This window comes from Oncorhynchus gorbuscha, linkage group LG06, assembly GCF_021184085.1.
Source record: "Oncorhynchus gorbuscha isolate QuinsamMale2020 ecotype Even-year linkage group LG06, OgorEven_v1.0, whole genome shotgun sequence".
Classification (NCBI taxonomy): Eukaryota; Metazoa; Chordata; class Actinopteri; order Salmoniformes; family Salmonidae; genus Oncorhynchus; species Oncorhynchus gorbuscha.
In genome coordinates this window covers 69,344,617-69,362,580 of record NC_060178.1, presented here as the reverse complement: position 1 = coordinate 69,362,580, position 17,964 = coordinate 69,344,617, and the positions used below count along the sequence as shown (strand labels likewise).

The window sequence follows — 17,964 nt, the reverse complement described above, 5'->3', positions numbered from 1 at the left end:
GTCTGGAGAGGTCACTGCATACCAAGCCGCCCTCCGACCATCAGCCCAGCAGCCATTAGCTGGACACTTTGTCCCAAACACCACCCCATCATGCAACAGGAGCCTGGTGAGAACATACACAAAGCAGCTCTCATTCATTCAGCTTTTTACTTGACAACATCTGATTTGATGTGCAGTAACTGCGGTTGATTTTGGCCTTCCTAGTCAATTCTAAATTACATTTCTTTAACAACAGTGACCATGAGCTTCTACACAAATAAAAACTGTCTTTATCTCTATGAGCAGTTTTAAAGTACATTCATTTATTTTTCTCTGAAAGAAGAGCAGTGACCATGACAACCCAGTCCTGTGACAAACAGAAAAACAAAACAGAGAAGACACACCTTTCTTGAGAAAGGTTTCCAGGGCGCTGACATGTCAAACAAACACACACACGTAGGCAAACACACCGGAGGTCTAAGTGTGTGTCGATTACAATACCACTGCTTTGTTGCCATTTTAAAGCTAGAGACATACAGGGACGGATTAATGCAGGGGCTTACCGGGACTGACGCCCCTGGGCCCAGGGGCCTATGATTTCTTAATCACTCAACCACACGAATGCCCGGTCGTTTCAGTCAGCTGTTTGTTCCACCCCCACCCCCCCAAAAAATTAAATGTTTACAGTTATTTTACCATCCATGTTGTAAATGAGAACTTGTTCTCAACTGGCCTACCTAGTTAAATAAAGGTGAAATAAAAACAAAAAAATGTTGGTTACACGGTTACATGGTAATTGTGCCAGCCCTAATGAGCAATAATTATACGCTCTTCAAAGATGATTTAGGACCACTTCTTCCTAATCTGTAGCACAAAACTGAACTGGGTTGGTCCAGGGGTTGGAGACTGTTATTAAGAAGGATTAGGCCAGAGGCCCACTTGGCCTCTGGAAAAACCATTGCATGCCAGCCAGGGCTCTCCACTCATCAGGTATCCTACTAATTACCTCCTCTCTCACCCCCTCCCTCAGTATATGGTTTCTCCCATTACCCCGGACAGGCTGCTCTATGTACATTAAATCAGGCCCTTATCCACCAGGGATACGTTACATGAGAGCTTCCAGAGCAGACCATCATGATTAATCCACCTCACAGGAATCCATAAAGGCTAAGGAAGGGGACCACTCCTACAGTATGGTGTGTAAATAGGTGATGTTCTACAGACAGTCACTTCCAATCCCATATTGCATGTCTTGGGTAGCTGTCCCCTCCAGGCTAGTTACAGGGTAGTGTGGTCTGCACAACGCATAACTGGGGGCAAACTTACCAGCCCCCCAGTACATCTACAGCGACCGATGTCACAGGAAGGCCAAAAAGATCATCAAGGACAACAACCACTGCCTGTTCACACCACTACCATCCAGAAGGCTAAGTCAGCACAGGTGAATCAAAGCTGGGACCGAGAGACTGAAAAACAGCTTCTATCTCAAGGCCATCAGACTGCCGAACATCAATCACTAACTCAGAGAGGCTGCTGCCTACATTGAAACCCAATCGCTGGCCACTTTAATAAATGGTTCACTAGTCAATTTAAACAACGCCACTTTAAATAATGTTTACATATTTTTCATTACTCATATCATATGTATATACTGTCGCTCATACATACATTTACATATTCTCATTCACCCCTTTAGATTTGTGTGTATTAGGTAGTTGTTGGGGAATTGTTAGATTACTTGTTAGATATTACTGCACTGTCGGAACTAGAAGCAGAAGCATTTTGCTACCCTCGCATTAACATCTGCTAACCATGTGTATGTGACCAATACAATTTGATTTGATAACACTGCAGGTCTCGTATGGGGGAGCATAGTCGATGAATGGTGTGGGAATGGGGGAGTGTTGGGGTGGAGGGTGACGGACAATTATGGGCATTCCATTGAGTCAAGACATCCACTCATTCATGAGAAAGGTGAGCCTTACCCATTCAACCAAACACCCATCTGTTACTTTCTTGGCAACTGTCTTGAGAGCTGTGTGTATGTATTAATGTGTATGTGTGTGAGTGTGGGTGGATGGATCCAGGGTTGGGGAAAAAAACGAGTCAATGTCTGTGCCCATGACTATATATATATATATGAATGGACAAAGCTATCTGTAACATGATGTTCCTATGTGAAGACTCAATAGCGTATTTGAAGCCAAGGCAGTCGGTTAAGATGGCCTCTCATGTGGGAGATTTATGTAGACATAATATGCACAGTTTGAGTTACACCATGAGAAGACGTTGCAGGCTAGCTTAGTGCTGCCCCCTCTCATTGAGTATCTGAAGTTGGAGGCCGACCGACTGCCATTCGCTACTTATCCTTATAACGTCTTCTGTGTACAATTTTAAAAGAATCCAGTCAAGAACATTATTCTGGTGTAACAGAAGCAATTGCTGTGACAAACTGTAAAGTGCAGGAAGGCCACTGCTTCAGCACTAGCATGGAAAACAAGATCTGCTTCCTAAAACATTGAATTTGGTTGTTTGCACGTCACTCGGAAACTTTCTATTTCTTTTTGTAGGGGTGTATAATTGAGGGATTACATTTTAGACAGAATCAACAGAAAGTCTAACCGAACCTTAACTGACTCCGACAGGAGATATGCGGTGTTGATAAGAAAAGGAGGAAAGGAGAAGGTGGAAAATAAACAGAAGAATGAGTCTTTCGCCATTCATTATAGACGTCTTATGATAGTGAATAACTAAAGAAAGCAAAACATGAGGTTACTTCAGATGTCGATAGGGAATTCAGGGTGTATGATTTAGAGATGGTTGCCCGTGACACACACACACACACACACACAAAGGGAGAAATCATCCAGACACGAGGTCTGTGGTTTAACTTTTTTTTGTCAAAGTAATACAAGCACCTCTCATCTCAAGATAAAAACAGGAGCCTAAGATTAGATCAGGGGCGGATTGGCTATCTGGCAATTCTGGCAAATGCCAGATGGGCTGAACCATTTTTTAGTTGGGTGGGCTGGTCGAAATTGACACACACACAGGCCCATGGGCCTGCTAAGATTATTATTTTTTAAATATGATATTAGGCCATTTTTCAGTTATACTAATCTATAATGAGCCTTTGGCTGATCAGTGGGCAACGGTGGGCACCCTACCAAAATGGACCGGCCTGGTTTTCTGATAGGCCGAGGTCACGCAAACTCACATTCAAAACACGGCATCAGCAGAGTCCAGCTCCGACTTGTTATCAGTTCGACAGCCAATATATATTTCTTTACCTATATTTAACTAGGCAAGTCAGTGAAGACAAATTCTTATTTCCAATGGTGGCCTACCCCAGCCAAACCCGAACGACGCCGGGCCAATTGTGTGCCACCCTATCGGACTCCCAATCACAACCAGTTGTGATACAGCCTGGAATCGAACCAGGGTCTGTAGTGGCGCCACTAGCATTGAGATGCGGTGCCTTAGATCGCTGCGCCACTTGGGAGTCCCCAAAGATCATGGATTTTTCCAAACAATAAGGTGCATTATTCTCATGATTCCTGTAATGAAAGTGTCTGCCCTGCCCATGTGCCTGTTTTGCTGGGGCATGCTGCTGTGATGAGCGGACCACTCTCCTCTCCCCTCATGCTCTTGACAGAAAAATGCATTCTGATCGGATTACATTTCAAAATGCAATTACGGGAAAAAAACACAGATTTGGACATTTGTCCCCTTGTCCCTGTCGGAGAGAGGAAGGTCTCAACTTTGTGTAGGTATCAGAGAGCTGTCTGCTGATAGAGTGCCAGTTCATGAATTCTCATCCGAGTGGAGAAGTATAACTGAAACACAAAATTCCTTGTGTTTTTTCTCCTCTCCGTTCTGCTCCTCCCCCATCTTCTCTGAGCAGAGCAGGAAGGCCCGTTGCCCTAGCGACTCCAGACTCCACAAAGACAAAGTGTTGACACATACGGCTCCAGAGCCAGTACTATTCTTCCTTCGGGCAAGCTTGCATCAAAACTTTGTTCATTTGCACAATGTATCTCGTTCACATTCACTTGTAAATGTCCAAACTCACCAAAAATTACATTTGCCCATATTACATTTGGTAGCTCATACAGACAAAAGTTTGGACACCTACTCATGCAAGGGTTATTCTTTATTTGTACTATTTTCTACATTGTAGAATAATAATAAAGACATTGAAACTACGACAAAACACATATGGAATCATGCAGTAACCAATCAAAGTGTTAAACATATCAAAATATATTTTATATTTGAGATTCTTCAAAGTAGCCATCCTTTGCCTTGATGACAGCTTTGCTCACTCTGGATAGTGCCCAAACCTTTTGGGGGGGGGGGGGGGGGTTATCAAGTTGGTGGCATGCACAGTGATGTGGGCCGGTGTGTACAAAATGCCAGTGCGAAATTCTTGTCCCAGTCCGTCCCTGGAGAATGCAGTGCAAGAACAACACTGGAAACTTTACACCATGCAGACAGGAGTTCTCTTTCAGCCAAAGTCAATGTATGGGATGTCAACGTACACACTTTTTGGGGACGTGCATTCATTGAAAGTCTAGACAGAAACACCGTCCTTCATCTCTCTCAGGATCGGTCCACAAGGAAATATAACTACATTGAACCCTGACTTATTGAACCCAACAGTCTTCAGTAGTCTCCTTACTTTGTCCATCTCAACATAAGGCCTCTCACCAATCAGTGGTAATGATGAAAATACAAAGAAGACATTTAAAACTAGTAATGAGACACAAACAGAAAGATGTGGCGATGTGCCTCGGGGCTTTAAAAAAAATGCTTCCCTTCTGAAAATGCTGTTCAACTGAAACCACATCTTGTCATTGACAGGGGACAGGGGGTTGGGGGTTTCTCTTGTGTCAGAATGGCTCCTTTTTTCTCACCAGCCTGTCTCAGACTCTGTGGGTATTCGAGATGCAACATTTACAAATGCATCATGTAAATTACATAAACTCAGCAAAAAAAGAAATGTCCCTTTTTCAGGACGTTCTTATAAATCCAAATAACTTCACAGATCTTCAGTGAAAAGGGTTTAAATCCTGTTTCCCATGCTTGTTCAATGAACCATAAACAATCAATGAACATGCACCTGTGGAATGGTCGTTAAGACACTAACAGCTTACAGACTGTAGGCAATTAAGGTCACTTAGGACACTAAAGAGGCCTTTCTACTGACTCTGCGTGAACGTGCCTTAGGCATGCAGCAAGGAGGCATGAAGACTGCAGATGTGGCCAGGGCAATAAATTGCAATGTCCTTATGATAAGACGCCTAAGACAGCGCTACAGGGAGACAGGATGGACAGCTGATCGTCCTCGCAGTGGCACACCACATGTAACACCTGCACAGGATCGGTACATCCAAGCATCACAGGTACAAGATGGCAACAACAACTGCCCGAGCTACACCCAGAACGCACAATCCCTCCATCAGTGCTCTGTCTGTCCGCAATAGGCTGAGAGAGGCTGGACTGAGGGCTTGTAGGCCTGTTGTAAGGCAGGTCCTCACAGGCAACAATGTCGCCTATGGGCAGAAACCCACCATCGCTGGACGAGACAGGACTGGCAAAAAGTGCTCTTCACTGACGAGTAGCGGGTTTTGTCTCACAAGGGGTGATGGTCGGATTCACATTTATCATCGAAGGAATGAGCGTGACACCGAGGCCTGTACACTGGAGCGGGATCGATTTGGAGGTAGACGGTCCGTCATGGTCTGGGGCGGTGTGTCACAGCATCATCGGACTGAGCTTGTTGTCATTGCAGGAAATCTCAAAGCTGTGCCTTACAGGGAAGGCGTCCTCCTCCCTCATGTGGTACCCTTCCTGCAGGCTCATCTTGACATGACCCTCCAGCATGACAATTCCACCAGCCATACTGCTCGTTCTGGGACCTGTTGGATCGGAGGGTGATGGCTAGGGCCATTCCCCCCAGAAATGTCCGGAATCTTGCAGGTACCTTGGTGGAAGAGTGGGGTAACATCTAACAGCAAGAACTGGCAAATCTGGTGCAGTCCATGAGGAGATGCACTGCAATACTTAATGCAGCTGGTGGCCACACCATATACTGACTGTTTTTTTTTATTTTGACCCCCCCTTCCCCCTGTTCAGGGAGACATTATTCCATTTCTGTTAGTCACATGTCTGTGGAACTTGTTCAGTTTATGTTTCAGTTGTTGAATCTTGTTATGTTCATACAAATATTTACAATTGTTAAGTTTGCTGAAAATAAACGCAAATGACAGTGAGAGGACGTGTGTTTATATACACACAGAAATGCGAGGGGAACCGGTGAACATTACTATTTGTTTGAACTCAGCTCACAGACTTTGACGTGGTGGGCGAAGCAGAGCAGTTATGACTGAAGGTCACACAGAGTTAAAAGGTTGTCGTTAAAATGAAATGTGTGCAACACAGAGGCACAGACAGGCATGGCTAACAATCCTTTTTTTCCTGGAGGCTTTGCATAATGCCTTAGGCCAAGGAACCACAGAAAGAAAGAGGTGGAGAGAGATAAAGTGAGAGAGTGAGAGGGTTACAGAGAGAGAGGGAGAGAATGGAACAGTGCCTTGCTCACAGGCACGCAGCTGCCCACTCAGAGAATGGAGGGCCTCACACACAAAGGTCTTGCAAATGTGTGCGTCTTAAACACACACAGTGATCCCCTTTAAAAACCTACTTGGTTTAATTACCTCCATAAATTACTACAGCTATCCCATGTCCAATACAAGTCCCTCTTGTCTGCCTACCGCCTGTCTAGCTATCTGAGACAACCCTGTTCAACTTGACTGTGTTTCACATGCAGATTCCAGCATAGGCCTTTCAGGTTTTACTGTGCTAAAAAGAAGTATTTGAATCAAGGACATCCATTTTTAACACGACAGTGGATAGTTTGGGAGATCATGCTTGTCATGCAAATCTACTTTGCAGGGCCATGCACAAGACCTTTCAGGGGGCAGGTGCTCAAGCAAAAAATTGTAAATACATATCTCAAAATTCATGCTGACTAATAACAAATTGTAAGCAAGCTAGTTACGGTGCCACCTAAAGACATGATTGACATTAGGAAAAGAGGGTGGGCTGATCATTGATGATAGATTTTTTTTATGATTGTGATTTATCTTCAATGCTCTTAAATAATAACTTAATAATACAGTGCCTTGCGAAAGTATTCGGCCCCCTTGAACTTTGCTACCTTTTGCCACATTTCAGGCTTCAAACATAAAGATATAAAACTGTATTTTTTTGGTAAGAATCAACAACAAGTGGGACACAATCATGAAGTGGAACGACATTTATTGGATAATTCAAACTTTTTTAACAAATCAAAAACTGAAAAATTGGGCGTGCAAAGTTATTCAGCCCCCTTAAGTTAATACTTTGTAGCGCCACCGTTTGCTGCGATTACAGCTATAAGTCGCTTGGGGTATATCTCTATCAGTTTTGCACATCGAGAGACTGAAATATTTTCCCATTCCTCCTTGCAAAACAGCTCGAGCTCAGTGAGGTTGGATGGAGAGCATTTGTGAACAGCAGTTTTCAGTTCTTTCCACAGATTCTCGATTGGATTCAGTTCTGGACTTTGACTTGGCCATTCTAACATCTGGATATGTTTATTTTTGAACCATTCCATTGTAGATTTTGCTTTATGTTTTGGATCATTGTCTTGTTGGAAGACAAATCACCATCCCAGTCTCAGGTCTTTTGCAGACTCCATCAGGTTTTCTTCCAGAATGGTCCTGTATTTGGCTCCATCCATCTCCCCATCAATTTTAACCATCTCCCCTGTCCCTGCTGAAGAAAAGCAGGCCCAGACCATGATGCTGCCACCACCATGTTTGACAGTGGGGATGGTGTGTTCAGGGTGATGAGCTGTGTTGCTTTTACGCCAAACATAACGTTTTGCATTGTTGCCAAAAAGTTCAATTTTGGTTTCATCTGACCAGAGCACCTTCTTCTACATGTTTGGTGTGTCTCCCAGGTGGCTTGTGGCAAACTTTAAACGACACTTTTTATGGATATCTTTAAGAAATGGCTTTCTTCTTGCCACTCTTCCATAAAGGCCAGATTTGTGCAATATACGACTGATTGTTGTCCTATGGACAGAGTCTCCCACCTCAGCTGTAGATCTCTGTAGTTCATCCAGAGTGATCATGGGCCTCTTGGCTGCATCTCTGATCAGTCTTCTCCTTGTATGAGCTGAAAGTTTAGAGGGACGGCCAGGTCTTGATAGATTTGCAGTGGTCTGATACTCCTTCCATTTCAATATTATCGCTTGCAGTGCTCCTTGGGATGTATAAAGCTTGGGAAATCTTTTTGTATCCAAATCCGGCTTTAAACTTCTTCACAACAGTATCTCGGACCTGCCTGGTGTGTTCCTTGTTCTTCATGATGCTCTCTGCGCTTTTAACGGACCTCTGAGACTATCACAGTGCAGGTGCATTTATACGGAGACTTGATTACATACAGGTGGATTGTATTTATCATCATTAGTCATTTAGGTCAACATTGGATCATTCAGAGATCTTCACTGAACTTCTGGAGAGAGTTTGCTGCACTGAAAGTAAAAGGGGCTGAATAATTTTGCACGCCCAATTTTTCAGCTTTTGATTTGTTAAAAAAGTTTGAAATATCGAAAAAAATATCGTTCCACTTCATGATTGTGTCCCACTTGTTGATTCTTCACAAAAAAATACAGTTTTATATATTTATGTTTGAAGCCTGAAATGTCGCAAAGTTCAAGGGGGCCAAATACTTTTGCAAGGCACTGTATCTATTTTTATTTGTTTAACCTTTATTTAGCTTGGCAAGTTAAGAACAAATTATTATATACAATGACGGCCTACTGGAGATCAGGGGGTTAACTGCCTTGTTCAGGGGCAGAACGGTAGATTTTTACCTTGTCAGTTTGGGGATTCGATCCAGCAACCTTTCGGTTACTGGCACAACACTCTAACCACTAGAAATATTCATATTATTCTATATGGCTGGCTGGCTGGCTAGTGGCTTGTGTGGAAGGTTTTAGGTTATAATGATTAGCTAGAGTCTAGACTACCTGTGTTGCTGTTGTCGACTGAGTTGGGTTGCTGTTGCCGGATGGAGTTGGGTCGGTGCTAGGGTTGTTGATGCAGCCTCTCCTCTCCGTCTTTCTGCCACGCTTGTCAGCCAACCAGACTGAATATTAATGATGTAAATAATATGTTATCAAGTGTTGTGCTGCTGTGAGAGTACTGTTGATATTTAAATTAGGTAACTAGCTACACACAGTTATCCAGTGACCACATCTCAAGCCTTGCATGTTTGGATACCGGGCGTGCACAATCTCAGTAGCCTACAGGGCAGACTGGGAAAAAGGTTTGAGCTCTGTACATGACAGACCAACAGGCGCAATCAACGGATGGGGTGGCGAATTTGACGACGTCTTGGAAATGTCACGACGACTTGCAGGCAATAGGTTCAGAACAGTAACAACAAAATGTTATTATATATACATTGTATATACAGTGAGGCAAAAAAGTATTTAGTCAGCCACCAATTGTGCAAGTTCTCCCACTTAAAAATATGAGAGGCCTGAAATTTTCATCATAGGTACACTTCAACTATGACAGACAAAATGAGAGAAGAAAAATACAGAAAATCACATTAATGAATTTATTTGCAAATTATGGTGGAAAATAAGTATTTGGTCACCTACAAACAAGCAAGATTTCTGGCTCTCAAGGACCAGTAACTTCTTCTTTAAGAGGCTCCTCTGTCCTCCACTCGTTACCTGTATTTATGGCACCTGTTTGAACTTGTTATCAGTATAAAAGACACCTGTCCACAACCTCAAACAGTCACACTCAAAACTCCACTATGGCCAAGACCAAAGAGCTGTCAAAGGACACCAGAAACAAAATTGTAGACCTGCACCAGGCTGGTAAGACTGAATCTGCAATTGGTAAGCAGCTTGGTTTGAAGAAATCAACTGTGGGAGCCATTATTAGGAAATGGAAGACATACAAGACCACCGATAATCTCCCTTGATCTGGGGCTCCACGCAAGATCTCACCCCGTGGGGTCATAATGATCACAAGAACAGTGAGCAAAAATCCCAGAACCACACGGGGGGACCTAGTGAATGACCTTCAGAGAGCTGGGACCAAAGTAACAAAACCTACCATCAGTTACACACTACGTCGCCAGGGACTCAAATCCTGCAGTGCCAGACGTGTCCCCCTGCTTAAGCCAGTACATGTCCAGGCCCATCTGAAGTTTGCTAGAGAGCATTTGGGTGATCCAGAAGAAGATTGGGAGAATGTCTTATGGTCAGATGAAACCAAAATATAACTTTTTGGTAAAAACTCAACTCGTCGTGTTTGGAGGACAAAGAATGCTGAGTTGCATCCAAAGAACACCATACCTACTGTGAAGCATGGGGGTGGAAACATCATGCTTTGGTGCTGTTTTTCTGCAAAGGGACCAAGACGACTGATCCGTGTAAAGGAAAGAATGAATGGGGCCATGTATCGTGAGATTTTGAGTGAAAACCTCCTTCCATCAGCAAGGGGAGATTTACATGGAGGAATGGGACAAAATACCAGCAACAGTGTGTGAAGACTTACAGAAAACGTTTGACCTCTGTCATTGCCAACAAAGGGTATATAACAAAGTATTGAGATAAACAAGTATTTGGTCAATAACAAAAGTTTTCCACCATAATTTGCAAATAAATTAATTAAAAATTCATTTCTGGATTTTTCCCCCCTCATTTTGTCTGTCATAGTTGAAGTGTGCCTATGATGAAAATTACAGGCCTCTCATCTTTTTAAGGGGGAGAACTTGCACAATTGGTGGCTGACTAAATACAGTGGGGCAAAAAAAGTATATACCACCACCCAACAGGGCACAGGTTGACTTATCTACACATGTGCATGCTTCATGACAGAAACATAGACAGAGATTCCTTAAATGAGGCCTACTCTGCAAGATTTTAAACAAACCAAGTTGTACTTTACCCTGAAAGTGCATAAAACTAAATTAGACACAGCATAGTTGTTTGATAACAACAGATTGTCTGGAAAGGTTTGAGGAAGTGTTGTGGAAATTCTTACACAGGTACAGCAGTTGTCTTATACATAGAGAAGTTATATTTGCATGATTTAGCATAATGAATTCATCATTACCATTTTGTTTAATTCATGTGACCGACCAATACTGGTTCATAACACGTGACAGACCAACACCTCACGAGGCTTCTTCTCTCTAAGCTGAGACCTTCAAACTGAGATATCTTTCGTTCTCAAAACAAAAGTCTAGGCGTACTGCCAAATTGCAGCTACTGATAGTGAGGATTCGATCAGTCAGTCACTTGCATGAGCATAGAAAACGGTTACTAGAAAAGCACATGAATAGAACACAGAAATGTGTTATTAGAAAAGCAGAAACATTATAAATGTCCAGCAAAGAAGATATGATCTTCAATCATTGTGAAACTAAACAATGCTGAGTATCACAGCTTTCTTTGGCTATCACAAGCAAGTCAAAGCGTAGTTATCACAACTATGTGTACCACCATAGCTAAGAAGTATGAACCAACACATAATAAACTGTTGTCCTGAACAAACAGCCCCTAGACTGTCTCAGACACACACAGGGCTGGTGGCCTACCCATATCAACATCCTCTTTGCATTTAGACACTAGAGCTGGGCATCTGAGTCAATCTAAGCCTGACTTTGCACCTAGTTTGCCAGTTGAACTGAGATTAGTTTTCAAGTGAACGAGTAAATTCCCTCCTGGCTGCATGTAAGAAGGGGAAAGGTCAACTATGAACATGGGGCATTCACTAAAACCAGTATTTTTTGCCAATAACCACCTTAGTAAACCTAGAGAGAGCAGGTGAGGTGAGAACAGATACACAGTTACACTGTAAGCATTCTATGGAATTTCAGGCCATCCTGATACAAAACCAGTCCTGCCTGGAATTTAGTGCCTGATGTCTGCAAATATCAACCATCTCTCCCTCAACATAACCAGAAGGGAAAAAAACAAATACTCCTAACAATAACTTCCCTAGTCCCAAAGGAAACGACCCTGACAAACCCATAGTCAAAGTGTACCATTGTCAGTTGTACTTTAATTCAGTGTACCCAAACATTGTGTAGCCCCCCCCCCCCCCCCCAATTACATTACAAACTCCAACCATGATACAAAATAAGACTCCAAAAACAATGCAATCTAACAATACAGCAACACTTTGTTTTGTTTAGAGATTAGAGGAGAAGTTTGATTGTCTGAACTCATGAAATTGAATGAGCACACCATTCAGACCAACTTTGTTCTAGTTGCATTTGAAGAGTTTTCTGAAAAGTCTAGGGGTTGCATTCCATTCAGCAACAAAAACAAAGAACAAAGTGACTCATATCAAGATATACCCGCTGCACCCATCCTCTGCTAAACCACAACGAGAAGACTGAAATATACTGTTGAGTGTGGTGTCTTGTCCAGTGTGTGTGTGTGTGATAACTCATGGAACACCACAAACGACTATCAATCTCTTCTCAGATCGCCGTGCGGAGGAGTGTGTCAATAAAATGTTATAATAAAGCCACATTACCCTAGACTTACAGTTCCTGAAAACAGACAAGGGTTACAGGCACAAAGCATGACATGAAAGTGGAAATTAGGTGTGAAATGGAAGCTAAAAGTCTACATTTCTGGGAAATGAAGGCATGGATACATTTTTCAACGATTTTCCATCCTAAAAATGAGGAATAAGCGAAGGCTTTGATTTCTGGTCACACAGATGGAAAAGGGGTCTTAAAAAACCTACTAGAAGTCTAAAAGTCTTAAAAGGTATTAGAGATACATCAAACCACAATAATGATGAAGTGAAGACCCCTGCCAGCTAAAATCAACATAGTTTAGCAAAAACTATATGCCTTCTGTAAGTTTAAGAAATACTGCCTAGTGTCTTGTCAGTGTTACCAAAAACCCACATATTTTATCTCACTCATGAAGAGTGGAGGATTATGAAGGTTCCCAGAAGTAATAAATAAAGATAGACCTACCATTTAGTTAGTGTTTTTACTGACAATAATGTTCTTATGAATTATTAAGTGATTACAACGCATCACAAATTGGTAACAGAGTGACCATAAAATCTGTAACAGAATGACTGCAATTGAATTGGCCACAATGGGAAGTAATTTTAGTCACAAACCAAAGTTGCAGTAGAGCACAGTACAGTATAATGAATTTCAGTAGAGTTCAGTACAGTAGAGCACACACACACACACACGAGTGATGTAATATACTCTAATGGACTGTACTCTACTTTATCTCTTCTCACTTTAAATGCAACTTGGACAAAGTTGGTCTGAATGGTGTGCTCATTCAGTTTCAATACTCTATAATCTACTTTATTTTCTTTACTGTATTCTACTGTCCTCTACTGTACCACCCTCTGCGGGGTCACAAACGAGGGGAAATGGAAAGAGAGCCTGTTATGCGACTTCCGCTTTTGGACGTTAACAAGACATTCCATCTTAACTCCTCCTCCACATTTGCTGGATTGGCTGTGATGTCCAAACTTGAAAAACAGAGATGTTTATTATTGGTACAGATTTGGTCCTGTCTGGGCCAACCACATTTGGTCTTGTTTGGGGGGAGGGGCTCATTAGAATTATAGCCAGTGTGTAGCATAATACCCAAACATGTATAGGAGGATATTACATTTTTCTAGCTTTGTGTACTTATTCAGGATACATCACCATGAAGATAATGACATTGATAATTATGCATTTATGTACATTACAGATCAAGGACCCATGATGTTATTCTGTAACGGTCATTCTGTTGATCCACTTCACTTACTGTAGTTAAATAACCAAAATAGTTTGGTTTCAAACTCAAGGTGTCATATCATAGCTGATACCCCATTCTTTCTCAGACATCTTTGAATCTCAATTCAAAGTAGATATTTCGGTTTTTGGAAAACGTGGTCACATAGAGAAATGAGGAAGATATTACTGTCATTCTGTTACCAAACTTTGCATCTGCACTGTTCTTCAAGTAAATGTGTTTTTGTAAAATGTTCAGTGGCAATTTTTAAAAGTGGACTTCTGCATATACACTGAGTGTACAAAACATTAAGAGCACCTTCCTAATATTGAGTTACACACACACACACACACACACACACACACACACACACACACACACACACACACACACACACACACACACACACACACACACACACACACACACACGTCTTTTGCGCTCAGAAAAGCCTCAATTCCTCGGAGAATGGACTCTACAAGTTGTCGAAAGCATTCCACAGGGATGCTGACCCATGTTGACTCCAAACCTCACAGCAGTTGTGTCAAGTTGGATGGGTGTCCTTTGGGTGGTGGACCATTCTTGATACAAACAGGAAACTGTCATCTACAAAATGGCTTCCAACACTCTACTCAGCAAACTGGATGCAGTCTATCACAGTGCCATCCGTTTTGTCACTAAAGCACCTTATACCACCCACCACTGCGACTTGTATGCTCTAGTCGGCTGGCGCTCACTACATATTCGTCGCCAGACCCACTGGCTCCAGGTCATCTACAAGTCCATGCTAGGTAAAGCTCCGCCTTATCTCAGTTCACTGGTCACGATGGCAACACCCATCCGTAGCACGCACTCCAGCAGGTGTATCTCACTGATCATCCCTAAAGCCAACACCTCATTTGGCCGCCTTTCGTTCCAGTACTCTGCTGCCTGTGACTGGAACGAACTGCAAAAATCGCTGAAGTTGGAGACTTTTATCTCCCTCACCAACTTCAAACATCAGCTATCCGAGCAGCTAACCGATCGCTGCAGCTGTACATAGTCTATTGGTAAATAGCCCACCCATTTTCACCTACCTCATTCCCATACTGTTTTTATACTGTTTTTTATTTATTTACTTTTCTGCTCTTTTGCACACCAATATCTCTACCTGTACATGACCATCTGATCATTTATCACTCCAGTGTTAATCTTGTATTATTCGCCTACCTCCTCATGCCTTTTGCACACCAATATCTCTACCTGTACATGACCATCTGATCATTTATCACTCCAGTGTTAATCTTGTATTATTCGCCTACCTCCTCATGCCTTTTGCACACATTGTATATAGATTGCCCATTTTTTTCTACTGTGTTATTGACTTGTTAATTGTTTACTCCATGTGTAACTGTGTTGTCTGTTCACACTGCTATGCTTTATCTTGGCCAGGTCGCAGTTGCAAATGAGAACTTGTTCTCAACTAGCCTACCTGGTTAAATAAAGGTGAAATAAAAAAATATATAATAAATAAAAAACTGTTGAGTATGAAAAAAAACAGCTGTGTTGCAGTTCTTGACACAACCCGGTGTGCCTGGCACCTACTACCGTACCCTGTTCAAAGGCATTTAAATATTTTGTCTTGCCCATTCACCCTCTGAATGGAGCACATATAATCCATGTCTCACTGGTCTCAAGGTTTAAAAATCCTTCTTTAACCTGTCTACTCCCCGTCATCTACACTGATTGAAGTGGATTTAACAATTTACATCAATAAGGGATAATAGCTTTCACTTGGATTCAGGTGGTCAGTCTATGTCATGGAAAGAGCAAGTATTATTTTATTTTATTTGTAAATTGAAACTTTATTTAACTAGGCAAATCAGTTAAAAGAACAAATTCTTATTTACAATGAAGACCTACCCCTGGCCAAACTCGAACGACGCTGGGCCAATTGTGCGCTGCCCCATCCGACTCCCAATCACGGCCGGTTGTGATACAGCCTTGATTCGAACGAGGGACTGTAGTGAAGCCTCTTGCACTGAGATGCAGTGCCTCAGACCGCTGCACCACTCGGGAATATTCATAATGTTTTGTACACTCAGTATAGGTGTATGTGTGGTTTGTTAAACTTAGCAATCAAAGGTTTTTACTTCGCATACATTTTAAAGTGAAAAAGTGAGTCTCAGCATCACTCTGTTACTGTGGAATTGCACAAACCTCAATGTGTCTGCACAACCATAATAATAGCATATCCAGCTCTACAATTCCCCCTCTGTATATCTGAGGGTATGCAAGCATGATGAGAGGTAGCCCTAGTGAGGGTGCCTAGGCTAGGTTCAGAGGAGGGGGGAGAGAAAAAAGTAGAACTCCACAAGAGTGAGTACGGGTTGGAAAGGGCGGGGGGGGGGGGGGTTGAGTCAAGTACAGACAACCGAACCGCGTTACAGAGCTGGAGCCTTGAATACAGTAAGGCTTTTGTCCCAGTGGCCCAACCACTGCGCACAAAGCAAATTATCTATCAATCAACTCCTCTCTATTTTCCTATACGACTACGCGCTGTTCTACTACTGTGGAGTCATGCGCATCAGGCAGCTAGAGAGCAAGCAAGTTAATTTGCACAGAATCGCAACACGGTATTTGCCTTGTTCCTCAATGACATTGTGCAGTTGCCCATTTTAATATAAATAGAACACGATAATCATCATTTATCAAACACTTGCTATTATGAAAGCATGGATAACAAGCAGGCAACACTTCAAGTTTCTAGACAATATTTGACTTTCTCTAGCCATAAATTAGCCTAAGAACAATATTGTATGCTTCTTTGAACTTATTGCATGTTAGTTAGCAACCGAAAACATCTCAAGCAAACTTCAGCAATCAATAAACAATTTTGGGCAACAAAGACACCCAAAAGAGGATGAACATACAATGTCATAAGTAAAGATGATACCGGGATTAATGCCTTTACTACCTGGCCAGCTGATAGTCTGTCGAGGTTAAATCATCTTCGATTTCCGCAACAAAGGACCTGCAAAGTATGTGGGTCCTCATGCGCACTGCTGCCGCCACAGTGGGACTGAGCAACTGCATGAAACTCCGTATTCGCTAACTAGAAGGTTGTAACAAAATCCTCGTTCAGCGAAACCATTTCTCACGCGCGGGGGGGAACAATTATTGGTTCCAATTCAGCTTAACCATGCTTATATTGAGAATATTTAATATATTCGGTATGTTGTGTTTTTTTGTCATTCATTACACATTCTTTTACTTCTAGTTCAATAGAAACTACATCATTTTACTCTCCCCCTCCGTATTGGTATCGTCTACTCGTGTCCTTTCCCCCCACAAACTATTCTGAATTTACAACTCCGTAGTAACACTGTTAACAGTAACTAGTTCACTTGGCTTCATGCCCATAGGGGGCAAAGGGGCACTTGCCCCCTCAGATTTGTCATGTAAAAAAAAACACGTAATGTAGTTGTTGTTTCTCTATAATACTACAAGCCACCTAGCAATTTTATGATGTTGGCTTTAGCTAGCCCAGATAGTTGGGGTTGGGAGATTGAGAACCTAACTACCAAGAAGCCATATCAATTAAGTTAGAGTAGCTTTTTTGTCCATCTTAGCTGGCATGCCTGATGGAAAGGTTTAGAATATAAATAACTAAATGTACTTAAGACACATTCCTTTCAATCTTTTACCCTGTCTTTAGCAGAGATGCAGATAACAATATTTACACTGAACAAAAATATAAACGCAACATACAACAGTTTCTAAGATTTTACAGAGTTACAGTTTATATAAGGACATCAGTGAATTAAATAAATGCATTAGGCCCTAATTTATGGATTTCACATGACTGGGAATACATATCTGTTAGTCACCGATACCTTAAAAAAAGATCAGTAAACCAGTCAGTATCTGGTGTGACAACCATATGACTCATGCAGCGCGACACAGTTGATCAGGCTGTTGCTTGTAACCTGTGGAATATTGTCCCACTCCTCTTCAATGGCTGTGTGAAGTTTCTGGATATTTGTGGGAACTGGAAAACGGTGTTGTGCACGTCGATCCAGAGCTTCCCAAACATGCTCAATGGGTGACATGTTTGGTGAGTATGCAGGCAATGGAAGAACTGGGACATTATCAGC

General features: G+C 42.2%; 1 protein-coding gene across 1 annotated transcript in view; it reads right to left on the bottom strand.

Moving 5' to 3' along the window:
* The window catches only part of LOC124038273 (protein FAM53B-like), a 52,293-nt gene extending 35,374 nt beyond the window's left edge, over positions 1 to 16,919 (bottom strand). The window contains exon 1 of the mRNA XM_046353919.1: positions 16,785 to 16,919. The gene's annotated coding sequence lies outside the window, so the exon portion shown is untranslated. The remainder of the gene's footprint in view (positions 1 to 16,784) is intronic.
* Between the last annotated feature and the right edge of the window lie 1,045 nt (positions 16,920 to 17,964).